Genomic DNA, 26,552 nt, shown 5'->3' on the forward strand with positions numbered 1-26,552 from the left:
CAGTTCTTCTAGGTGATAAGTGTCATAGGATAGCAATATGCACATTACAGATGCCGGTGGCGTGGCATACACAAGGTATAAGAGGGCAGTTCACTGACGGAGCTATTTGTACTCAGGTGATTCATGTGAAACTGTTTCCGACGTCATTGTGGCCACACGACGGCAATTAACAGACGTCGGACGCGGAACGGTAGTTGGAGCTAGACGCATGGGACATTCTATTTCGGAAATCGTCAGGGAATTCAATATTCTGTTTCAAGAGTGTGCCAAGAATACCCAATTTCAGCTATACCTCTCACTACGGACAACACAGTGGCCAATGGGCTTCACCTAACGACGGACAGCAGTGCCTTTGGGTAGAGTTGTCAGTGCTGACAGACAAGCAACAGAGCGTGAAATAACCGTAGAAATCAATGAATGATATTCTGAATAGCTCGGACAGACATTCCAAAACACGCAAATCGTCGCTAGAAATTTCCTGATTGTGGGCTTTCAATGTGGTACAGAATTTCGTCGGGAAAGACTGAACAGAAATAACCCAAGATTGAAGGACACATGCTAGAGGCTCGGTAGAGTAAATATTCTGGCTCGAGGGTGCGATCTTGTAAATTTTGTCGGTCTTCAGGGATTTTGGGCAGTAAATGGCTGCACTGCACAAATTTTGGAGCTTAAATAGTTTTATGACTCCATCGCGACATACGATTCTGTGTTTCGGCTGGAATAGGTGGGAAGGTCTGTTTGTAGTAAGAGTGTTTAGAAAGTTATTGTGTTGTATTTTTCTGTGGCAAGTGGCCGCGTAGGGACGCTTTAGGGCTTTGAATATTTCGCGAGTCCGCCAGGACCCGGGTTTTTACCGCGAGTGTGGTCGTAGAGGAATTGCAAACCAATACAAATTATACAGATGTATCTATGAATGCATGTATGTTTGTATATCTCCTAAACAACTAGACCGATCTCAACTTAACATGGTACACGTGTCACTCACTGTCTGAAAAGATTCACTGTGGATGTTAGAACCATACACTTTTCAAAGTGATGGTGTTTGGGTTGAAAAATCAATGCAGCCTAAAGTGAGCGAAACCCATACATCAGTCATACATTATTTGAGAATGGGTGCACTTAGAGACTTGCAACAAACTGTACGCATAAATTCAAACCTGTAAGAAAATTATTCTCGCTGATTACCCCCATAAAATGAAGAAAGGAAAACGGTTTATCACTAATTACATTTTCGCTGTAGATACAGTACATATGCCGCATGAAGCATGACCTTTTCATTTATTACTTCCTTACCACTAACTCTATTCACAACACATTTCGCAGACTATATCCACATATGTTACTGAATGTACCTGCAAAAATATAACATTGTACGACACATAGTTCAGGAGATTTGTGCTACCAACTCTCAGATATGTGAGAAACTAAAGCTTAAAGCATGACGTTACAATTTGTTACTTCCGACAAAATTATGTCATTGTACAGTTCATAGTTGAGGAGATACGACGTCATAAACATTGAGCTGCGTGGAAATGAAACTGCAAACATACGGGGTGTTCCAAAAAGGACTCTTATCACTTTTAAAAATTCATACAAATTTAATGAAAGAAGATATAGAGCTGGGTTTAGTGCTGTTTTGTAAGGAAACACATCAAGTTTTTTTAGCTTAAACTAAAGACGTTGTATGTGGCTTCCGTTGGTTATCCTGCACGCATCCTATCGGAAGTCAATATCTTCCCAAACTCGCTGTAGCATCGCAGGTGTTAACTTACTCAGTGGCCGCGTAAAATCTTGCCTTATTTCAGGTAAGAGAAGCCGGCACGGGAGGTGCACACACGATATCCTTGATAAATCCACATAAAAATATTGAGTGGTGTCAGGTCTGGGGAACATGGGGGCCATGCTATTGGCGCATCACGGCCAATCCATTGACCTTGAAAGCGGTCACTGAGAAAGTCCCGGACGTCAGCCAGTTATGGGGTGGTGTACCACCTTGCATAAAGTGAATATTTCGTTTCTGGTCATCCTCATCGATCTCTGGTATCAAAAATTGGGCCGCGCGGGTTAGCCGTGCGGTCTAGGGCGCTTTGTCACGGTCCGCGCGGCTGTCTCCTTCAGAGGTTCGAGTCCTCCCTCGGGCATGAGTTTGTGTGTTGTCCTTAGCGTAAGTTAGTTTAAGTTAGACTAGTGTGTAAGGTTAGGGAACGATGACCTCAGCAGTTCGGTCCCATAAGATCTTCCCACAAATTTAGAACTTAAAATTTTAAAATCCAAAATTGTTGTAACATAATCCAGGTACACTAACCCATTGATGGTTCTCTCACCAAAAAAGATCAAAAGGGGCCGTACACTTTGTTCTTGCTCAATGCACAATAAAAGTTCAGTTTAGGGCTATCACAAACTTGTTGCAATGTTTGATGTGGATTTTCATTGCTCCAAACCCTACCGTTATGTGTGTTAAACTTGCCCCTTATGTGAAAAGTGGACTTGCCAGAAAAGATGATTTTGTCCAAGAAATGTTCATCCTCATGTAATCAATTTAACATATCCGCACAGAAGTTCTTGCAAGCAATTTTATCAGTGTCTTTCATTACTTGTACGATCGTCAGTCCGTACTGTTTCAAATGCAAACGATTTCTCAACACACGTAAAACAGTGGTATGTGGGATTTACAGTTTGCGAGATGTGCGCCGGGTCGATTTCGTAGGGCTGTTGATAAAACATTGTCTCACTCGATCAAAACGTCGTCAGATGTACTTGGACGACATGATGATTTCCCATGTCTTACCGAGCTCCGTTTTTCTACAAAACATTTGTAAGTAGGCTGTTTAGGTTTTTATGTTGGTAACACCACGTAGCGCACTGTAAGAAAATCACTGACTGTGCTGTGTGCAGTCTGTGGCTGGTTTGCATTGTTGGAATATTTGCTATTGCAGTTTGGGCAGTCGGATGTGAACAGCGCGTAGCGTTGCGCAGTTGGAGGTGAGCCGCAAGCAGTGGTGGATGTGGGGAGAGAGATGGTAGAATTTTGAGAGCGGACGATCTGGACGTGTGTCCGTCAGAAAAAGGAAATTTGTAAGACTGGATGTCATGAATTAAGATATATATTATGCCTTTTGAACACTATTATGGTAAATACATTTTGTTCTCTGTCAAAATCTTTCATTTGCTAACTATATGCCTATCAGTAGTTAGTGCCTTCAGTAATTAGAATCTTTTATTTAGCTGGCAGTATTGGCGCTCACTGTATTGCAGTTGTTCGAGTAACGAAGATTTTTGTGAGGTAAGTGATTATTGTTAGTCAGGGGCATTCTTTTGTGGGGATTATTGAAAGTCAGATTGCGTTGCGCTAAAAATATTGTGTGTCAGTTTAGTTTTGATCAGAATAAGTAAAGAGAGAAAAGTCTGAGTACGTTCTGTTTTGCTCAGCTGTTTGAAAATCAAATGACGTAAAAGGTTGACCAGCACAGTCATTCTTAATTTTTCGAAGGGGACGTTTCACATTAATACCACTCATAAACTGTAGGCCTACTAGGCGGATCATTAGCATACTTGGTACGGAAATCCCGCTGAACTGTTGTCGCCGACTTCGATCCTTCAAACCAAAACACACAGCTAGCGGTTCGGGTCCAGTGAAGCCAGTCTTCATTTACCCAAGTGCCGCTAGCGCTCCTTACAGTGCGATTCGACACTAGCTAACTACGTGAGACAAAACGTGATGTATTTCCCTACAAATTGACACTACAATCACCTCTTTAGGTTTTATGAATTAATTTATACGAATTTTCAAAGTTGTAAAGCTCTTTTCGAAACACCCTGTATATGTACGAAAACCTGTGCAATCGTTAATATATCTGAAATACATTTGACATGAATGTATACTGACAAAGCCACATCCTTTCACGATTTCAGTCAAATCTGGTTAACTCATTATTTACAGTCTGGAAAGATATACTGTAGGGGTAGAGACCACCAGCCTGCTATAGGGGTGAGTGTGATAATGTGGAGAGAGAAGGAAAGAGGAGAAGATGGACAGAGATAGCGAGGTGGAGGAGTGGTCTAGGAGGAGGTGAAATTAGAAGTGTGTATGAGATGGAGAGAGGGCGAAGGAGCGGGTGGACAGAGAGGAGACGAGCAGATTGGCAGAGATAAGGGTGATGAGGAGACTGACAGAGGGATGGGCAGAAGGAGATGGATAGAGATGGGGCATGGACGATGTGGACGGAGAATGGGTGGAGCAGATGGACAGAGAGAAATTCAAGGAGGAGATGGACATAGAGAGGGAGAAGAAGGAGATGGACTAACAAATGGTTCAAATGGCTCTAAGCAATATGGGACTTAACATCAGAGGTCATCAGTCCCCTAAGACTTAGAGCTATATAAACCTAACCTAAGGACATCATACACATCCATGCCCGAGGCAGGATTCGAACCTGCGACCTTAGCAGGACTTCCGGACTGAAGCGCCTAGAACCGCTCGGCCACAGCGGCCGGCTAGATGGACTAACTGAAAATTGGATTAAGTACATAACCAAGAATGTCGGGTATTCATCTAATTGTTAAAAATAAACTCGTAAACTCCGTCCGCTGGCGCTCGCAGTTCCATCGGTACAGAAGGATAGCCGTGTCATCTTCCACCAGTGGCGTCACTGGATGCGGTGTGGACGGGCATGGTATCGGTACACAGCCTCCCGGCCGCCGTGACCTGGAACAGCCACTACCCGCTCAGGTAGGTCCTCTGGTTGCACCACGAGGTTGAGAGCACCCCGCTCCAGTCCTACCAACAAGAGAAAATACTTATCAGAATCGGGAATCAAGCCCGGGTTCCTCTGCCTGGCAGTCAGCCGCACCCCCGAACAGCTACGGACGGACGTAAGTTATTGATACACATCAGTAATTTGCAGAATTAGTTGGGAACTACTTGCGATACTTTGGGTCTGCTTCGTGAATTTGGCTGCCTGCTACAGTTTACTGAAATAACTTGTGCCACAACCACGCTTCTTGTTTACTGAATAAACAAATCAATTTCAAAGGTATTCGTTAGCGCCTAGCTAGTTTGTTATAAACAGGTTTTAGTCTCACCCTCCCACATGTCAACATTAAATTCTCCAGTCTCTTCATTAGTTTCAAAAGCTTCGACTGGTGCAAGATATACACCAAACAGCTTTTGTACTTATCTTCATTTTCTTGTTGTTGGCTGCATTAACGTCTAGGGTAGATTCTTGTGGTTGAATTTCTTTAACTTAGTGGGTTCCAGTTGACATAATAATGTTTGAAGATTTGCCTTCTTACTCTTGAATTTTATTTTTTGTCACATTCTTTCTCTATCACGCGGTCTTTACAGTTTCCACTTCTATAACACCACAAATTACATTGTTATTGCCAGCTTGTTCGTTTCCATTAGAGGCATGCCCGCTATTACCAACTCATTTTGCGGTACTAACACATTACAAAGAATGAGATTTTCACTCTGATATGAAACTTCCAGGCAGATTAAAACTGTGTGCCGGACCGTGACTCGAATTCTGGACCTTTGCCTTTCGCGGGCAAGTGCTCCACCATCTTCCAAGAGTGCTAGTTCTGCAAGGTTCGCGGGAGACCTTCTGTGACGTTTGGAAGCTAAGTGACGAAGTACTAGCAGAGCTCAAGCTGTGAGGGTGGGTCGTGAGTCGTGCTTGGGTAGCTCAGATGGTAGAGCACTCGCCCGCGGAAGGCAAAGGTCCCGAATTCGAGTTTCGGGCCGACGCGTAGTTTTAATCTGCGAGGAAGTTTTAAATTCCAAAGAGTTTACATAACAAAAGATTTTATAAACTTTCTTGACAAAAGAAGAATCTTCACCAAATTATGCCATGATTTTGTAAATGAATCCAGAAATAAATTTAATAATTAGCGTTAGATTGTGCAATTAATAATATGAGTTTTAAGTATGCCAGACACTTCATAATTAAAAATATTTCTAAGAGAAGAATAATTTTAGCTATATCGATTGTAACAAATTAATTTCTTTTTAACATTTTAGCCCGAAAAATAATACATCGTATAGAAATCATACGAAAATCTTTTAGTGAAACAGCTGGGATAATTTTAACCTATACAAAATTCGCAAATACTGTTTGGTATCAGGTATTTGTGTAAGGAAAGGCAATGTCAGAGGAGGGTGTCCTTTTACAAGGTCCAGCTACATTCTTTAAGTTATATTGCTGCTAGCAAGTCTGCAAATAATTTATAAAATTGTAATTACTTTAAGTAGGTACTATTTTTGCAGCGGTGGACCACATCTGACTGGCATCATTAATGCTCCCTTTCGGAGATACTTGCCTAAAAAAAAAGAGGTTGATAAGCTAGCAAAACGATGCGATCTTCCACATTAGGAGCCTCACGACAGCATTAGCAATTGCGATCAGTTTCTGCGCATCCCTATACTACGTATAAAAAGGTAAGAATTCCAATCAAGGACAACTGCCAAGATGAGAGACGTAGAAGTATATATCCTTGGTGTAGCAAAGCAGCTTAAATCACTTAATAAAGCCAAGACCTCCGGCCCAGATCGTATACGAGTCAGGCTCCATTCAGAATATGCTGATACAATAGCTCCATATTTAGCAATTATATAGAACCGCTCGCTCACAGAAAGATCCGTACCTAAAGACTGGAAAATTGCTCAAGTGACACCAATAGCAGAAAGGGAAATGGGAGTAATCCGCTGAATTACAGGCCCATATCGCTAACGTCGATTTGCAGTTGGATTTTGAAACACATGCTGTGTTCGAACACTATGAATAACCTCGAAGAAAACGATTTAATGACACATAGTCAGCACGGACACAGAAGATATCTCGCTTGTGAAACACAACTAGCTCTTTGTACTCATGAAGAAATGAATGCTATTGACAGGAGATGTCAAATTGATTCCATATTTCCAGAAGGCTTTCGACACCATTGTTCACAAGCGTCTTTTAACCAAACTGCGTGCCTATGGAATATCCCCCCCGGTTGCGCGACTGGATTCGTGATTTCCTGTCAGAAAGGTCACAGTTCGCAGTAATAGACGGAAAGTCATCGAGTAAAAATAGAAGTAATACCCGGCGTTCCCTAAGGCAGTGGTATAGGCGCTCTAATGTTCAGATCTGTATTAACGACATAGGAGACAATCTGAGTAGCCCTCTTAGATTGTTTGCAGATGATGCTGTCATTTACCGTCTTGTAAAGTCTACAGATGACCACAACGAATTGCAAAATGATTTAGATACGATATCCCTATTATGTGAAAACTGGCAATTGACCCTGAATAAAGAAAAATGTGAAGTTATTCACGCGGGTCTTAAAAGACATCCGCTAAATTTCGATTACGCGATAAGGCACACATATCTGAAGGCTGTAAATTCAACTACATACATAGAGATTACAATTACATACAACCTAAATGGTACAATCACATAGATAGTGTTGTGGATAGAGCAAACCAAAGGCTGCGATTCATTGACAGAACATTTAGAAGGTGCAACAGGTCTGCTAAAGAGACTGCTTACACCACGCTTGTCCGCCCTATTCTGGAGTATTGCTGTCCGGCGTGCGATCCGCATCAGTTGGGACTGACGGATGATATCGAAAAAGTTCAAAGAAGGGCGGCTCGTTTTGTATTACTGCGAAATAGAGGAAATAGTACCAGAGACATGATATGTGAATTGGAACGGTAATCATTAAAAGAAAGGCGTTTTACGTTGCGACGGGATCTTCTCATGAAATTTCAATCACCAGTTCTCCTCCGATTACGAAAACATTCTGTTAGCACCCACCCCACCTAGATAGGGAGAAATTATCATCACGAAAAAATGAGTGAAATCACGGCTCCTACAGAAAAATTTAAGTGCTCGTTTTTTCCCGCGTGCCGTTCAGGAGTGGAACGGTAGAGAGACAGCTTGAAAGTGGGTCATTGAACCCTCTGCCAGGCACTTTATTGTGGATAGCAGAGTAATCGCGTCGATGTAGATGAAGAAATTCATGCTTAAAGTGTGTGTCGTTAGCATTTTACTCGAGCTCGTATAACTTTAGGTTGGGCTACTTTGCAACCGCAATAATACGCCGTAGTTACCCATAGTATTTTTAAAACGCATTCGATGGTAAATCAAATTATCTAGACTTCTGCTTGTGGCCCTGACAGATCAGAATAGTACAGGCAGACTCTGTCGTTACCAGGAGATCACCGCTCGCCACAGAAGCGTGTTTTTCCCGCAGGCGAACTCCCAACAGCGATTACAGGGAAGTACCTGGTACTCTCCCCTGTTTTATGCACACTTGATGGCTAGATATTAAAGACAGAAGAAAGAACTGTTGTCGCTTGTTGCTTGGCTAAACTCTCTTGCAGGACTAATGTTAAATTCCGAAGTTTCACTATTTATAGTCTGTAATATTCAGTAGCCTTACGCAAATTGATAATAGCATGAGTCACGGCCGCCACATTACTGCTTTAGTCGAAGAGATATTTCTCTTCTGAATTCAGTAATAAAGTACTAACAGTAGCAGCACTCGCAGTAGGCTGTAGGAGGAAAGTTTATCGGGAACGTGATAAGACAGATAGAATGGCTGCGAGTGCTCGTATTTCTTGAAGCTTTCCTGGCGGATCGAATATTCTACCATTTTTCAGGCGTGCGATCGGGATATTATTAATTCTCATTACGATGCTTCTGCTGACTACCTTTCAGCCATTCTCAACGTCTCTTGCAAGATTTTTATATTGCTTTACACAGTACTGTGGGGTAAACGCGCATGCTACAGAGACATATTGGCCGTCGGGGTGACAGTCTTGCGTGTCGAACACTAGACACCTGACGTCAGTGCAAACGATCGTAGCTAGACCGTGGGCACTTCACTTCTGACGTCTTGCACATTTTGTAAGTAGGCTGTTTAGGTTTTTATATTGGTAACGCCACGTAGCGCTCTGTATGAAAATCACTGGCCGTGCTGTGTGCAATCTGTGGCTGGTTAGCATTGTTGTAATATTCGCTATTGTAGTGTTGGGCAGTTGGCTGTTAACAGCGCGTAGCGTTGCGCAGTTGGAGGTGAGCCGCCAGCAGTGGTGGATGTGCGGAGAGAGATGGCAGAATTTTAAGAGCGGACGATCTGGATGTGTGTCCGCCAGAAATAGTAAATTTGTAATACTGGATATAATGAACTGCTATATATATTACGACTTTTGAACACTATTAAGGTAAATACATTGTTTGTTCTCTATCAAAATCTTTCATTTGCTAACTATGCCTATCAGTAGTTAGTGCCTTCAGTAGTTAGAATCTTTTATTTAGCTGGCAGTAGTGGCGCTCGCTGTATTGCAGTAGTTCGAGTAACGAAGATTTTTGTGAGGTAAGTGATTTGTGAAATGTATAGGTTAATGTTAGTCAGGGCCATTCTCTTGTAGGGATTATTGAAAGTCAGATTGCGTTGCGCCAAAAAATATTGTGTGTTAGTTTAAGTACAGGCATTTATAATTTTTCTAGGGGGACGTTACAATTTTCACTTTTCACCCTGCTACAGGTGTGCCATGAGAAGCTTGATCTACTCGTAAAGAAAAGAAAAACCTCAGCCGCCAGAATCAGCTGCCTTGAGCATCAATGGTCTAATACTGTGTCTGAAGACTGATTTCGATTGTTAACCGCCAACATGTGGGCCACGTCGGGCAATCCGAGAACCGAGGACTTTTTAGTCCTCGATTCGAACGTGTTCTCCGCTTACTCGAGAACTGAAACAGAGTATTCGAATGTCACATCAGAGAACAAGACTGGTTCGTCGGCAACACTCGAAACCAGAATGAGAACAGTTGTTCGTTGTTCTTGTTACAGTTCTAAATTCTCAGAAATGTATTCGTTTCCTCTAGTTAGTTAGTTGGTTAGCTACATGTTCCATCGATCATTTGAATGATTCTTTTACCGAAATCATGGACAAATCTGTTTACAGGAGATGTGTACAGGGTGGTCCATTGGTAGTGACCGGGCCAAATATCTCACGAAATAAGCGTCAAATGAAAAAACTACAAAGAACGAAACTTGTCTAGCTTGAAGGGGGAAACCAGATGGCGCTATGGTTGGCCCTCTAGATGGCGCTGCCATAGGTCAAACGGATATCAACTGCGTTTTTTTTAATAGGAACCTCCATTTTTATTACATATTCGTGTAGTGCGTAAAGAAATATGAATGTTTTAGTTCGACCACTTTTTTCGCTTTGTGATAGATGGCGCTGTAAAAGTCACAAACGTATAAATACGTAGTATCACGTAACATTCCGCCAATGCGGACGGTATTTGCTTCGTGATACATTACCCGTGTTAAAATGGACCGATTGCGGAAAAGGTCGATATCGTGTTGATGTTACTTGTATGATCGTGATCAAAATGCCCAACGGGCGTGTGCTACTGCTCGGTATCCTAGACGACATCATCCAAGGGTCCGGACCGTCCGCCGGATGGTTACGTTATTTAAGGAAACAGGAAGTGTCAGCCACATGTGAAACGTCAACTACGACCTGCAACAAATGATGATGCCCAAGTAGGTGTTTTAGCTGCTGTCCCGGCTAATCCGCACATCAGTAGCAGACAAATTTCGCGAGAATCGGGAATCTCAAAAACGTCGGTGTTGAGAATACTACATCAACATCGGTTGCACCCGTACCATATCTCCATGCACCAGGAATTCCATGGCGACGACTTTGAACATCGTGTGCAGTTCTGCCACTGGGCACAAGAGAAATTACGGGATGATGACAGTTTTCTTCCACGCGTTCTATTTAGCGACGAAGCGTCATTCACCAGCAGCGGTAACGTAAACCGGCACAATATGCACTATTGACCAACGGAGAATCCACGATGGCTGCAACAAGTGGAACACCAACAACCGTGGTTGGTTAATGTATGGTGCGGCATTATGGGAGGAGGGATAATTGGCCCCCATTTTATCGATGGCAATCTAAATGGTGCAATGTATGCTGATTTCCTACGTAATGTTCTACCGATGTTACTACAAGATGTTTCACTGCATGACAGAATGGCGATGTACTTCCAACATGATGGATGTCCGGCACGTAGCTCGCGTGCGGTTGAAGCGATATTGAATAGCATATTTCACGACAGGTGGATTGGTCGTCGAAGCACCATACCATGGCCCACACGCTCACCCGGTCTGACGTCCCCGGATTTCTTTCTGTGGGGAAAGTTGAAGGATATTTGCTATCGTGATCCACCGACAACGCCTGACAACATGCGTCAGCGCATTGTCAATGCATGTGCGAACATTACGGAAGGCGAACTACTCGCTGTTGAGAGGAATGTCGTTACACGTACTGCCAAATGCATTGAGGTTGACGGACATCATTTTGAGCATTTACTACATTAATGTTTTATTTACAGGTTATCACGATGTAACAGCATGCGTTCTCAGAAATCATAAGTTCACAGAGGTTCTCATTGGAAAAACCGAAATAAAATGTTCAAACGTACCTATGTTCTGTATTTTAATTTAAAAAACATACCTGTTACCAACTGTTCGTCTAAAATTGTGAGCCATATGTTTGTGACTATTACAGCGCCATCTATCGTAAATCGAAAAAAGTGGTGCAACTAAAACATTCATATTTCTTAACGTACTACACGAATATGTAATAAAAATGAGGGTTCCTATTTTAAAAAAAACGCAGTTGATACCCGTTTGACCTATGGCAGCGCCATCTAGCGGGCCAACCATAGCGCCATTTGGTTTCCCCCTTCAAGCTAGACAAGTCTCGTTCTTTGTAGTTTTTTCGTTTGACGCTTATTTCGTGAGATATTTGGTCCGGTCACCATCAATGGACCACCCTGTATATAATTAGTGTTAACTTTTCTCTGTATAATTAGTGTTAACTTTTCTCTGTAAGTTCATCTTTATTCAATATGTTCGAGGGACCTCGGCTGTTCAGTACAAAACGTCACGTCAAAAACACCTTCAGCCGTCTACATTTCAAATTTTATTTTACTTATAAGTTACCTCAGAAATTTTTCATAAGACATTAGTCAATGGTAATGTGGAAACGTACGCGACTGTTGTCATCTTGGAAAAAGGGAGTGTCCACAGAAAACTCACAATGAAGATGCATAAGAAAGGGTGACATTTGGTCACCAAAGAAGTCGAAATAAACAGCGTGGTTCCAGTTTGGTATGTGCGTGCGTGGCAGTTCAGTCGGCATCCATCCGTGACAGCGGGAACGTCTCTGCGCGTCTGCTTTTTCGATATTCGAATTTGAAATGTGCGCTGCCACTGAACATCCCGCTAGTTGTGAGGTGCCGTCTGTGATACGGTTTCTGTTGGCAAAAAACCTTAAACCTATAGAAATTTATCGTGAACTGTGCGAAGTGTACGGAAACAACGTAATGAGTCAATATTACGTCAGGAAATGGTGCATTCTGTTTAAAAATGGCCGAACCAACGTTCATAATAGAGAAGAGTGGACTCCCGAGCATTGTGACTGACGATCTTGTTCCTAAAGTTGATGAAACGATTCGTGAAAACCGTCGCTTCACAATAACGGAGCTTTCACTTTCTTTTTCGCAAGTTTCACGGACTTTGTTGTTTGAAACTGTCACTTAATGGCTAGGCTACCACAAATTTGGTGCATGATGGGTGCCCAAAATGCTTACAGAGCACCATAAAGAACTGAGAGTGGGGGCAACGTTGACATTTCTGGAGGCCTACCACAAACATGATGATCCATTACTGGATCGAATCGTATCCAGGGACGAGACTTGGGTGAAACACGTCAATTGCGACACAAAATTGCGGTCCATGGAGTGGAGGCACACAAGTTCCCCCAAAAAACCAAGAAAATGTTTGCAAATCTTGTCAGCAAGGAAGTTGGTGGCACAGTGTTTGCGATAGGCAAGGTGTGCTTCTTATTGATTTTCTCGGACGTGGAGCAACCATAAATTCTGCCCGGTACCGTCAAACTTTGCACAGCTTTAGAAGAGCAGTTCAAAACAACGCTGAGGTAAGCTGACGTCCAAAATTTTGTTTTTGGACGACAGTGCCCAACCTCACACGACAAACCGCACTAAGGAACTCCTTTATTCATTCAGATGCGAGATTTTCCTTCATCCGCCCTACAGTCTCGATCTTGCACCAAGCGACTTCCATTTGATTCTCGAGATGAAGAACTGGCTTGCAATGCAGCGCTTTGATGACGACACGGAACTCCAGGCGGGCTTGACTCATTGGCTCAAGTCTCAGGCGGCAGAATTTTACGACGAAGGTCTTTCGAAGCTTGTCCTCCGCTATGATAAGTGCCTCAATGTGTGTGGTGACTATGTGGAAAAGTAGTGTCAGTCGCTCTTTCAGATGTATACAGGGTGTTACAAAAAGGTACGGCCAAACTTTCAGGAAACATTCCTCACACACAAATAAAGAAAAGATGTTATATTGACATGTGTCCGGAAACGCTTCATTTCCATGTTAGAGCTCATTTTAGTTTCGTCAGTATGTACTCTACTTCCTCTATTCACCGCCAGTTGGCCCAATTGACGAGAATCCGCACGCAATCGTGCAATCACTTCATCAACACAGATTTTCTATGAACGTTTGGGCAGGCATTGTTGGTGATGTCTTGATTGGGCCCCATGTTCTTCCACCTACGCTCAATGGAACACGTTATCATGATTTCATACGGGATACTCTACCTGTGCTGCTAGAACATGTGCCTTTACAATTACGACACAACATGTGGTTCATGTACGATGGAGCTCCTGTACATTTCAGTCGATGTGTTCGTACGCTTCTCAACAACAGATTCGGTGACCGATGGATTGGTAGAGGCGGGCCAATTCCATGGTCTCCACGGTTTCCTGACCTCAACCCTCTTGACTTTCATTTATGGGGGCATTTGAAAGCTCTTGTCTACGCAACCCCGGAACCAAATGTAGAGACTCTTCGTGCCCGTATTGTGGACGGCTGTGATACGCCATTCTCAAGGGCTGCATCAGCGCATCAGGGATTCCATGCGACGGAGGATGGATGCATGTATCCTCACTAAAGGAGGACATTTTGAACATTTCCTGTAACAAAGTGTTTGAAGTCACGCAGGTACGTTCTGTTGCTGTGTCTTTCCATTCCATGATTAATGTGATTTGAAGAGAAGTAATAAAATGAGCTCTAATATGGAAAGTAAGCGTTTCCGGACACATGTCCACATAACGTATTTTCTTTCTTTGTGTGTGAGGAATGTTTCCTGAAAGTTTGGCCGTACCTTTTTGAAACATCCTGTATAATAAAATTTATTTCTTGCACTTAGCTTTTTTTATGCCAAAACGTTCCCTACTTTCTAAATAGCCCCAAAAAAGTCACACAGCCTCCCGCAGCGTAAACTGTACGAAAGATACACGGTGGGCTTAACGCGTCCTTAGAGCGTTAGTGGACTCTGCTCCCCGCATCGTTCCAAAACAGACAAAACTCACTCGTAGAGCTACACTGCACGTCTCCAGTCAGTTGCTGCCCAGTCTGCGTCGTTTGGCCTACTGAAGACGTGTAGTTTCTTGTGTCAAAACGAGCAGTGTCCTTTTGAGAAGCATCTAACCCCATGTGTCCGTTGCTAGCGGTTCGCTTGGCAATGTTCGGTCAGAAACAGATTGAGTTGGACCTGCATTCATTGACAGAAGCAGTTTATGTCGGGTTTGAAACCGACTGACGCTGACTCGTCTCCTCTCCCTGGAAGCTGGAATCCCTGTACGAACACTGTTCCTACGCCATGTTAAACAGCTGTTACTGGTACGCTACTCCCTTAGGTGCATTGGACATTCAGCATTGATTCAGAAAGGAACGGGGCAACATCTTTCGCGGTGTCGTCACGGGCACGTCCAAACTTGATAGCTCATTTCTATTGTTCTGTCACGTCACCGACCCACCTCACTTCGCTGATTCCGTACGACCCACTGGCACATACAGGGCGTATCTGTGAGAGCCTGCAGAACGTTAACAGGACATAGAGGATTCTCCACAGAACAATTTGAGGTAGGGAACCTGGGGTTGGAGAAGCCAGCTTAAGCAGATAATGGGAATAAAATCACAATTACTGTGTACGTTTTCATTTATATTAGTTACAGTTACAGTTAATGGCAAATACCTTCAATGGTACAATGAACGTACCGTCTGTACTGTATGTTACAAAATGTGCTGAAATTGACGGCCATAAACCTCATTGCAAGCATAATATCGGCTGACGCACCCTGACAAATATCCTTGGTGTGTTTCGAATCACATCGCAGGCAGCTGCAATTCTTGCAACTAATTCCATCTCCGTATCTACTGGGGTCTCATACACAAGTGACTTTAGATATTTCCAAATAATCGAGGATTCAGATCAGGCGTCCTCGCAGGCCATGGAATAGAAGACTACATTGGCTAGGTGTTGGAGTGTACAAAGTAGATTAATGTGTCAAAAAGCATCGTGCAAAAATAAAACAAAAATAAAATAAAATAAAATCAATCCGAAGACTGGTTTTATGAAAACCAGCACGCTAACCTATTCTGTGGAATTTGCATTCTCCATAACTACTGTAACCTACCGTCACTTTCATCTGCTAGTTGTAGTCCAATATTGGTCTCCGTCTACAGTTTTTATGCCCTACACTTCTCCTCATTACTAATTGAAAGTTCCTTGGTGCCTAAGAATGTATCCCATCAACCGATTCCTTCTTTAAATGTGTTCAAATGTGTGTGAATCTTTAAGGGACCAAACTGCGGGGGTCATCTGTCCCTAGACTTACACACTAGTGAAACTAACTTACGCTAAGAACAACACACACACACCCATGCCCGAGGGAGGACTCGAACCTCCTACGGGGTGGCCCCGCATTTAGTGACATGGCGCCTCTAGCCGCACGGCCCTTCTTTAAATCAAGCTGTACTACAAAAAATTTCTTTTCTCTGCAGTTTGTTTCAGTACCTCCTCCTCAGTTATCTAGTCTTCCCTTCAGCATTCTCCTGTAGTACCACACTGAAGTACGACACCAGAGAATCTTGTATTCTTATATGAACTCCTTATCGTCGCTGTTTCTCTTCCGTCCAAGGCTACAATGCAGACAAATACATTGGAAAGACTTCCTAACATTTGAATTTACATTCAGTGTCAACAAATTCCTCTTTATCAGAAATTCTGTCCTTGCTGTTGCCTGTCCCCATTTTATGTTCCCTCTACAGCGGCCATCAGCACTTCATTTTACTGCAGAATTAACAAATCCATCTCCTGTTTTCTGTGTCTTATTTCCTAATCTAACACCCTCGACATCACCTGATTCAATTCCAGTACGTTCCGATACCACTGTTTTACTTTTATTGATGTTTATCTTGTAATCACTTTTCGAGACGTTATCAATTCCGTCAACTGCTCTTCCTTATCCTTTGCCGTCTATGACAGAATTACGATGTTATCGACAAAAAGAGTTCTGAGAATGTACCTATCGAAAATACAAATCTTCACTCGCAGTGTGATAATTTATGCCGTAAAAAAACACCAATCTCAGAAACGCAAATTAAGGAGCGGATTTCACTAAAACGTCTCTAATGCTGGAATAGAATAGTTTACTACTTATGGGTAAGAAAATTGTTACAGCTATCATACTACTTGCTGACTAAAGGAACTACGCCCTTGTTTGTGTCAACTGAAGATAAAACTGCATCGTTTCGTATTAAACTGTCCATTTTGAGAACTGGAATATAAATTATCTACGCGGGTGCAGATAGCATAGAACTGACGACTTAAGCTCCAGTTCATAATGCAGTCTTGAAGGGGAGATGTCAAAACACACAGATACTGATGCTTTCTTTTTGCGAGTGTTTTCGATGTCTTGCTAACTTGCCGATGAGTAGCGACTATCCAGATTCGGGAAACATGGAGGAAAGAACACGCAGGGATCAGACTGAAGTGTTATCATGAGGAGATTTACGGATACTAAGAGCGGGTGGTGGCTAAAGATCAATTTGAAATCCGTCCCTCCCAGTTACGAATCTAATACGTAACTATAGCTTTGCGTAGACTACTGTTATCGACGTCCACATCTGTCGTTTCTTGAGTGCATTTAGCTTCCTACTAACACATAAACTGTGACATAAGCACCAATTTCCTCGTCCACTGCACTTCTTTGTTCGGGACGGTCGAAGGATAGCGGAGGAAACCAAAACTGTTGTCGACTCTCCACGTCATTGAGACACAGAATTTTGCCTTATTTCCACAAAATTTATGGTGATTTCCTGGATCAAAATATCGCTTCTCTCCCGTGCCTCCCCTTCAAAATGTTAATTTCAACTACGCCCTCGCCCTCACCTGACTCCCTTTTATTGCATTATTTACACTTTACATAGGCGCTCATAACGGCTTATCGTTATATTTACAGCTTTAATTTTTAGTCTTTGCTCGTAACCTTTGGTCGTTTTAACATTGCATTGTCTTTTATAAATAAAACGTTACCTACCGCTTATAATTCTAGATAGTACCACGGTGATTATTCATTTCTGTTGTGTAGATCGGTATAAAAAAATTATTTTGTTCTCTAAAGCTAATATGTCGGTACTAACTGTTTAATTCTTTTTCAGTATTTGTGTCATGGAGTGCATGTAGCTATATTGGCGCTACATTTCGTTTAGAATAGGCAGTGAACTATACTGTTCAAGTAATTTGTTTTACACTTGTCATCTGTAAGCCATGATTTTTTTAATCATGATGGGTGTTATTTGTCTATGTAATATATTTGTATATATCACTAATTAAAGCTATGTCGTTACGTAACTTCGTCGAACACTTGTACCCTCATCAGTTCAATAGTCACTCTGAGAATGCTGTTAATTAGGCGCTTCAGACCGGAACCGTGCGACTGCTACGGCCGCAGGTTCGAATCCTGCCTCGGGCTTGGATGTGTCTCATGTCCTTAGGTTAGTTAGGTTTATGTAGTCCTAAGTTCTAGGAGACTGATGACCTCATATGATAAGTCCCATAGTGCTCAGAGCCATTTGAACCATTTTGAGCTGTTAATTATAATACGTAAAATATTTTACGTTACGCTTTTGTTTTGTAAACTTTTCTCTCTTTAATCGTAAATTGCTTTGTATTATCTTAGTTTAATTGTTGTACTTGATATGGTGGTGCTATACAGTGCCATACCCACTTTTGTAACAGCATCCAGTGTTCCAAATTTGTACATCTACATCTACATCTATATGGATACTCCGCAAATCACATTCAAGTGCCTGGCAGAGGGTTCACCGAACCACCTTCACCCTTCACTATTATTCCAATCTCTTATAGCGCGTGGGAAGAATGAACACCTATATCTTTCTGTACGAGCTCTGATTTCCCTTGTTTTATCATGGTGATCGTTCCTCCCTATGTAGGTCGGTATCAACGAAATATTTTCGCATTCGAAGGAGAAGGTTGGTGATTGGATTTTCGTGAGAAGATTGCGTCGCAACGAAAAACGTATTTCTTTTAATGATTTCCAGCCCAATTCCTCTATAATTTCTGTGAGACTCACTCCCATATTTCGCGATAATACAAAACGTGCTGCCTTTCTTTGAACTTTTACAATGCACTCCGTCAGTCATACCTGGTAAGGATCCCACACCGCGCAGCAGTATTCTAAAAGAGGACGGACAAGGGTAGTGTAGGCAAGTCTCCTTAGTAGGTCTGTTACATTTTATAAGTGTCCTGCCAATAGAACGCAGTCCTTGGTTAGCCTTCCCCACAACATTTTCTATGTGCTCCTTCCAATTTTATTTGTTGGTAATTGTTAATACCTCGGTATTTAGTTGAATTTACGGCTTCTAGATTAGACTGATGTATCGTGTAACCGAAGTTTAACGAGGTCCTTTTTGCACTTATATGGATGCCCTCATACTTTTCGTTATTTAGGGTCAATTGCCACTTTTAGCGCCATTCAGATATCTTTTCTAAATCGTTTTGCAGTTTGTTTTGATCTTCTGATGATTTTATTAGTCGATAAATGACAGCGTCATCTGCAAACAACCGAAGACCGCTGCTCAGATTGTCTCCCAAATCGTTTATATAGGTAAGGAACAGCAAAGAGCCTATAACACTACATTGGGGAACGCCAGAAATCACTTCTGTTTTACTCGATGACTTTCCGTCAGTTACTACGAACTGTGACCTCTCTGACAGGAAATCACAAATCCAGTAACATAACTGACACGATATTCCATAAACACGCAATTTCACTACGAGCCGCGTGTGTGGTACAGTGTCAAAAGCCATCCGGAAATCCAGAAATACGGAATCGATCTGAAATCCATCGTCAATAGCACTCAACACTTCATGTGAATAAAGACATATTTATGTTTCACAGGAACGATGTTTTCTAAACCCATGTTGACTGTGTGTCAATAGACCGTTTTCTTCGAGGTAATTCATAATGTTCGAACACAAATATGTTCTAGAATCCTGCTGCATATCGACGTTAAGGATATGAGCCTGTAATTTAGTGGATTATTCCTACTACGTTTCTTGAATATTGGTGTGAGCTGTGCAACTGTCCAGTCCTTGGGTACGGATATTTCGGCGAGCGAACGGTTGTATATGATTGTTAAGTATGGGGCTACTTCATCAGCATACTGCGAAAGGAACCTAATTGGTGTACAATCTGGAACAGAAGACTTGCTTTTGTTAAGTGATTTAAGTTGCTTCACTACTCCGAGGATATTTACTTTTACGTTACTCATGTTGGCAGCTGTTCTCGATTCGAGTTCTGGAATGTTTACTTCGTCTTTTGTGAAGGTATTTCGGAAGGTTGTGTTTAGTAACTCTGCTTTGGCAGCCCTGTCTTCGATAGCATCTCCATTGCTATCGCGCAGAGAAGGCATTGATTATTTCTTGCCGCTAACATACTTCACATACGACGAGAATCTCTTTGGATTTTCTGCCAGGTTTCGAGACAAACAGTCGTTGTGGAAACTGTTATAGGCATCTCGCATTGAAGTCCGTGCTAAATTTCGAGCTTCTGTAAAAGATCGCCTATCTTGGGGATTTTGCGTCTGTTTAAATGTGGCCTGTTTGTTTCGTTGTTTCTGCAACAGTGTTCTAACCCGTTATGTGTACCAAGGAGGATCAGCTCCGTCCTTTGTTAATTTATTTGGTATAATGGTCAGGAATATTGTATCAGTCTGCTCATGTTTTCTACCACCACAACATGTAACTATTATGTCCACTGCTTACTTCAGTTTCCAGGATATGTGTCTTCATAAGATTATAATGTGTTTAGTTGTACGTCCATGTTGATTTTATAGTCCATTTTACGTCGTATTTGATTTATTTTATTTTAACAGACATCTTATGGTGGCAAATGTCGAAGCGCGTAATATTAGATTAATGAGCTCATTTTGCATTTAGCTGATGACTTTATCCAGCGACCCATCCAATATTTTGCACACTACACATGTATCCTGTATTTGGGCAAATATTCGATTTCTGTCAGCACAGCTTCTTCTTATTACCAACACGCGTGTGTGCACATACCCATGGGGACGAGAGAGGGGGGGGGGGCACGGCTCCTTCCTTTTGGGAGTGAAGGAAAGGGGAAAATACACTATGTCATCAATAGTACCCGGACACCTGGTTGAAAATGACTTACAAGTTCGTGGCGCCCTCCGTCGGTAATGCTGGAATTCAGTATGGGGATAGCCCACCCTTAGCCATGATGACAGCTTCCACTCTCGCAGGCATACATTCAGTCAGGTGCTGGAAGGTTTATTGGGGAATGACAGCCCATTCTTCAAGGAGTGCTTCACTGAGGAGAGGTACCGATGTCGGTTGGTGAGGCCTGGCACGAAGTCGGCGTTCCGAAACATACCAAAGATGTTCTGTAGGATTCAGGTCACGACTCTGTGCATGCCTGTCCATCACAGGGATGTTATTGTCGTGTAACCACTCCGCCACAGGCCGTGCATTATTAATAGATGCTCGATCGTGTTGAAAGATGCAGTCGCTAGCCCCTAATTTCTCTTCAATAGTGGGAAGCAAGAAGGTGCTTAAAACATCAATGTAGGCCTGTGCTGTGATAGTGCCACACAAATAACGAGGGGTGCAAACCCCCTCCATGGAAAACACGACCACTCCATAACACAACCGCCTCCGAATTTTACTGTTGGCACTACACACGCTGGCAGATGAGGTTCACCGGACCTTCGCTACACCCACACCCTGCGATCGGATCCCCACATTGTGTACCGTGATCCGTCACTTCATACAAAGCTTTTCCACTGTTCAGTCGTCCAATATTTACGCTCCTTACTCCAAGCGAGGAGTCGTTTGGCATTTACTGGCGTGATGTGTGGCTTATGAGCAGCCGCTCTACCGTGAAACCCAAATTTTCTCACCTCCTACCTAACTGTTGTAGTACTTGCAGTGGATCCTGATGCTGTTTGGTATTCCTGTGTGATGGTCTGGAGAGATGTCTGCCTATTATACATTACGCCCCTCTTCAACTATCGGTGGTGTCTGTCAGTTAACAGACAAGGTCGGCTTTTGTGCTGTACGTGTCCCTTCACGTTTCCACTTCACTATCACATCGGAAACAGTGCACCTAGGAATGTTTAGGAGTGTGGGAGTCTTGCGTACAGTCGTATGACGCAAGTGACACCCAATCACCTGACCACGTACGAAGTCCGTGAGTTCCGGGGAGCGCCCCATTCTGCTCTTTCATAAGTCTAAAGACTACTGAGGTCGCTGATATGGAGTACCTGGCAGTAGGTGGCAGCACAACGCACCTAAAATCAAAAACTTATGTTTTGAGGGGTGTCTGGATGCTTTTGATCACATAGTTTATAGTGTAGTCAGGTGTTTTTCTTTCAAGAAAATGATTTGAAAGTCGGTATTAGGCATGTTATTGACAGATCGGAACTGAAGGTTTTTTATGGTTGCTTACAAGTTCCTTCCAGCAAATTAAAAATAGTGCTTCTTCCCTTTCCCCCCATATGCTCCCCTCCACACAAACTATCGCGCGGACGCTCTTGCCAAGTCGTAATTTATCCTTTCCTTAGATGAGGTTGAACCATCGATAAACTTTCGGATTTTGTTCAGGGATACCTTGTGAGCATTTGTGTATAAGTGACCCACTGCCTCCGGCGTTCTTTTTTTTTTTTTTTTTTTTAACGGAGTAATACAGTAATGATTTATTCGGTTTGTTGCCGCGGTCACCCTTGTTTCTGTAAAAATGACGTCACAACAGTGAAAGAGGCTGTAATATGGAATCACCAAAACGTACACCACACAACATAGGACAACGCAACAACCCCCTGTTGTAAAAGTGTGGTGATATGATTGTCGTTGGTTAAGAATAGAGTCACTGCACCGCTGTTCCACTGCATTCAGTGAACCCGTACACAGGGTGCATGTCGGCCAACTATTCGTCAGAATACCTCTCCACAGTGTTAACGCACAACTAGCAGTGTTGGAAAACACAGCCCTACAGAGAATCGAACAGGAATGAATGAGGAGTTGAAGGAGGGTGACAGAGGGCATTACTATTGACAGTAGCACCTACCGTGAGCGAATGGAAGCAGGCATACAGCCCATACCTTCGACCCTTGCACTGCCATGCACTGCTTCCAGTGCAACACACACACGAATCTAACTGCGGCTACAAACCAAACGGAATGCAGCAACACTATAACAAACCAATGGTGAAAGAGGGTCCCTGAAACCGATGTGCTCAAAAGGTATCCGTGTGTAGTGCGTTTTCGTCTGTTGCCTGCGGTGGATTTTACGAAGTTTCCAGGCTTTTCATACCCTAAAGCCTTTCCTAAGTCTGGCCTGGATTACCCCCACTGATGTGCAATCTAGTGTGGTCTTCTGTAAGCTATTCCACCACTCAGCTATCTGTCTCCAACACACAGTTCTTTGCTGCGTGCAGATGGCGGACGTAGAATGCAGCCCCACTGGTGGTCTCTATACCCACATGTATCGTTCCATGTTTTTGCTGATAACTGGTGAGTGTAATACTTGTCACCGTGAAAAGTTCTCTGAACCATCCTCTGGTAATGTCTGGGATGAATTTTAAGCCCCAGGGTTTGTATCGCTATCAGACGATCATTTTATCCTCTATACCATTTCATAATTTATCTACAATCATAAAAATAATTGACAAAAGAAGGAGAAATTTGAGCGTTAATATATTAGCGAGAAATGATGAGACTCTTAGGGAATTACTGAGGTCGTGGGGTGATGGATTTGTCGTCCAAAATGTACGAAACAGGAGCTACGCTAAAAGGCTTTCGAGAAAAAACGCCACATTTTAATCAAGCCGTTAAGTGCAAAAACTATAAAAAATCTGCATACAAACCACGCTTTTAAATTACTGACATGAATAAAATACGGAAAATTGGGTGTCTTTGACAAGCTATTCTGAAGCTGCTAAAGGAAGAACCTTTAGACAATCACTCTTATTTCAGTATTAGACACGTAATAGGCATACGTGAAGGAGGGGTCAGTAACAAACTAACAGCAGTTAACAAAATAGGATGACACAAATGACTAATCTTCTGAATGTAATATTTCATAAATAATTAATCTCAAGAATCTAATAATTTTGAAGTATTTACAGAGTAGTAGTACACATTATATGCAAACATACAATTGTGCAAGAGAATGATAACGTCAATAAAAATGTCCCTACCCCTTTTTCTGTGTACTTAATATCTACGAAATGCGTAGCGTAAGGAGTGCGTACCAGATAATACCACGGTCCTTGTGACGTTAAAAGTAGCAATTGAAAGCAGGGAACTTGGTCAGGAGGATAGGGCATCCAGAAGGAAAAAAACCTGCCAAGTAAAATCTATGCATGAATAAAAGATAAACGAATAGTTCTTGTTTCGCATTCTATTGGACAATAGCGTCCTGTGCCACGTGAGTCGAATTCAAGTACTGTTGCCGTTTTTTACTAGCTGTGAAAATATATGAAGCTGCGCGGAAAATAATTAGAAAGCAGCGGAAAACAAATAGCTGTTTGTCTTAGAAAAATTTTAGAAAAAATCCATTTCAGAAGTAACGTCCGAGTTGACCATAGTTTCTGCGTCCCGAGTATGAGGTACTGGTAACTGGAAACAGAATGTAGGTAAGCGGTCTACTCGTGGTATGACGAGAACACGACAACTATGTGTCTAAGGAAAATTAGGTGATTTTGTGAAAAGCGCTGCGAAGATGCACCACGAATCTACCGAAATAGTCGTATCCGTGATTTAAGTTACATGGGAAGAACGTTTCATGCGCTAACAAAAAATACGGATGAATGCACAGCGAAATATTTATTTACATATTAAACTTATAATGAAGAGGGTATAGTTCCAAGTAACATATAGCAGTATTTGAAGTGTCCACGCGCTGGTTTAACGTCGTTCCTAGTTCAAGGCTGTTCTGATCACACCTCTGCACGTGCTACGATTAGTTGTCGTTTGACACTGCCATGGTAACGAAACGTCCAAGGTTATTGATACTGATAAATCCGCAGTGCTCGAATAGCGTGATATTTCTCTATTAGTTCGTCGACAGGATCACCGAATGACAGTACAGAAATTATAGGCACTCTGCAGACGACGTGCAGGTCTTCCTCGCCACAGAGGCGTTTGTGTTTTTACTGACGCGCCACGTTACGCTTTCTCGCCGCGCAGGCAGGCAGTGACTGTACAGTCAGCCTGCAGCTGGCGGAGCAATGCCGCGCCCGCGAGTGACGTCACGCGAGCCACTTCTAGCGCATACCGCATCCGCGCGCGGTTGCCAAGTCGCGCAGCCGCGCCCAGCTGTTCAGTGTAGAGCCGCGAGAGGTCAGCCCTGTAGAGGTAACCAATGAGCAGAGCTCCTGCTACGACGCAGCCAATCGGGTGAGAAGCGCGGGGATTCCCGGTGTCCGTACGTGTATTGTTGGAGTACAGAGTTGCAAGACATTGACTCCGCTGCCACTTGCAGTGCAGGCGCTCTCGGATGCGTGTTGCGGCGTACGCTGGTTGCTGTGTGAAGAGTGCTCACTTGTGAGTAATCAGCCATTTAGCACAACTAACAGCACTGCTTATTACTCTACTAATTGTAGAGGTACGCACGTTTAATATTACCGTCGTTACATATGTACAACATTCCTTTCTGCAATACGTCTTTGTGATTGGCAGTATGTGAATTCATGTACATTATTCTCATGAGCAACAATTGTAAGCGACGTACGAAGGGTCAAATATAATCGTACATTATTGTATAAAAACAGTGTTTAGGCACCACTGAGGGTAAATAGTTTGGTGAAGTTCGGTTGCATAGGTTTTTAGTCGAAGGGATGTTCCATATCTGTGTGACAGGTGAAACAGCATTACCGTCTCATACAATTCGCAGACAACCAGTCACTTTCAAAAGTGATTCTCATTTTGTAATTATGCTACCCATCTTATGTTTAACGTGTCATACTACTTCACAGATATGCTAGCATATGGATTAAATAGACGAATAGTAGTTTTGAATTGCAGCAAGGATAATACAATGCAGTCTAACTAAATCAGGTGATGCTGTGGGAATTAGATTAGGAAACGAGACACGTGAAAGTAGTAGATGTGTTTTGCTATTTGGGCAGCAAAATAACTAATGATGGCCGACGTAGAGAGGATATAAAATGTAGATTGGCAATGGCAAGAAAAGCGTTTCCAAAGAAGAGAAATTTCTTAACATTGAATATAGGCTTAGATTTAAAGTGTCAGGAAGTCTTTTCTGAAAGTATTTGTCTAGGATGTAGCCATGTACAGAAGAGAAACCTGGACGATAAACAGTTTAGACAAGAGGGGAACAGAAGCTTTTGAAGTGTGGTGCTACAGAAGAATACTGAAAATTAGGTGGGTAGTTCACGTAACTAATGAAGAGGCACTGAATAGAAGTAGGGAGAAAATAAATTTGCGCCACAACCCAACTAGGTGACCGGATAGGTTGATAGCATACTTTCTGAGACAACAAGGGATCGCCAATTGGCCGGCTGCTGTGTCCGAGCAGTTCTACGCGCTTCAGTCAGGAACCGCGCGACCGCTACGGTAGCAGGTTCGAATCGTGCCTCGGGCGTGGATGTGTGTGATGTCCTTAGGTTAGTTAGGTTTAAGTAGTTCTAAGTTCTATGGGACTGATGACCTCAGATGTTAAGTCCCATAATGCTCAGAGCGAACCATTTTTTATCGCCAATTTAGTACTGGAGAGAAGCATGGGGGGTAAAAATCGCAGAGGAAGACCAAGAGATAAAATGAATACATTAAGCAGAGGCAGAAGAACGTAGGTAGTAGCAGTTATTCGGAGACGATGAGGCTTGGACAGGGTGGGGCAGCGTGGAGAGCTGCATCGAACCAGTCTTAGGACCGAAGACTGCAACAATAGCGACAACAACAGTTGTATCAAGGTACTTAATTGCAATAAATGTGCTACGTGTTGTGCTAACGAAGAATAGTAGCAACTGGAATATAGTCAGATTTCTATTTTCACATTAATGCGTTTGATCGACAGCATTGTCATCTCAGGAGGTGCTAGATCAG

General features: G+C 42.7%; 1 protein-coding gene across 2 annotated transcripts in view; it reads left to right on the forward strand.

The window, feature by feature from the left end:
* The first annotated feature begins 24,837 nt into the window (after positions 1-24,837).
* Positions 24,838-26,552, forward strand: part of LOC124615606 — a 237,922-nt gene continuing 236,207 nt past the window's right edge. For both annotated transcript variants that reach the window (XM_047143600.1, XM_047143601.1), the window contains exon 1: positions 24,838-25,031. The gene's annotated coding sequence lies outside the window, so the exon portion shown is untranslated. The remainder of the gene's footprint in view (positions 25,032-26,552) is intronic.

Source organism: Schistocerca americana, chromosome 5 (genome assembly GCF_021461395.2).
Source record: "Schistocerca americana isolate TAMUIC-IGC-003095 chromosome 5, iqSchAmer2.1, whole genome shotgun sequence".
NCBI lineage: Eukaryota > Metazoa > Arthropoda > Insecta > Orthoptera > Acrididae > Schistocerca > Schistocerca americana.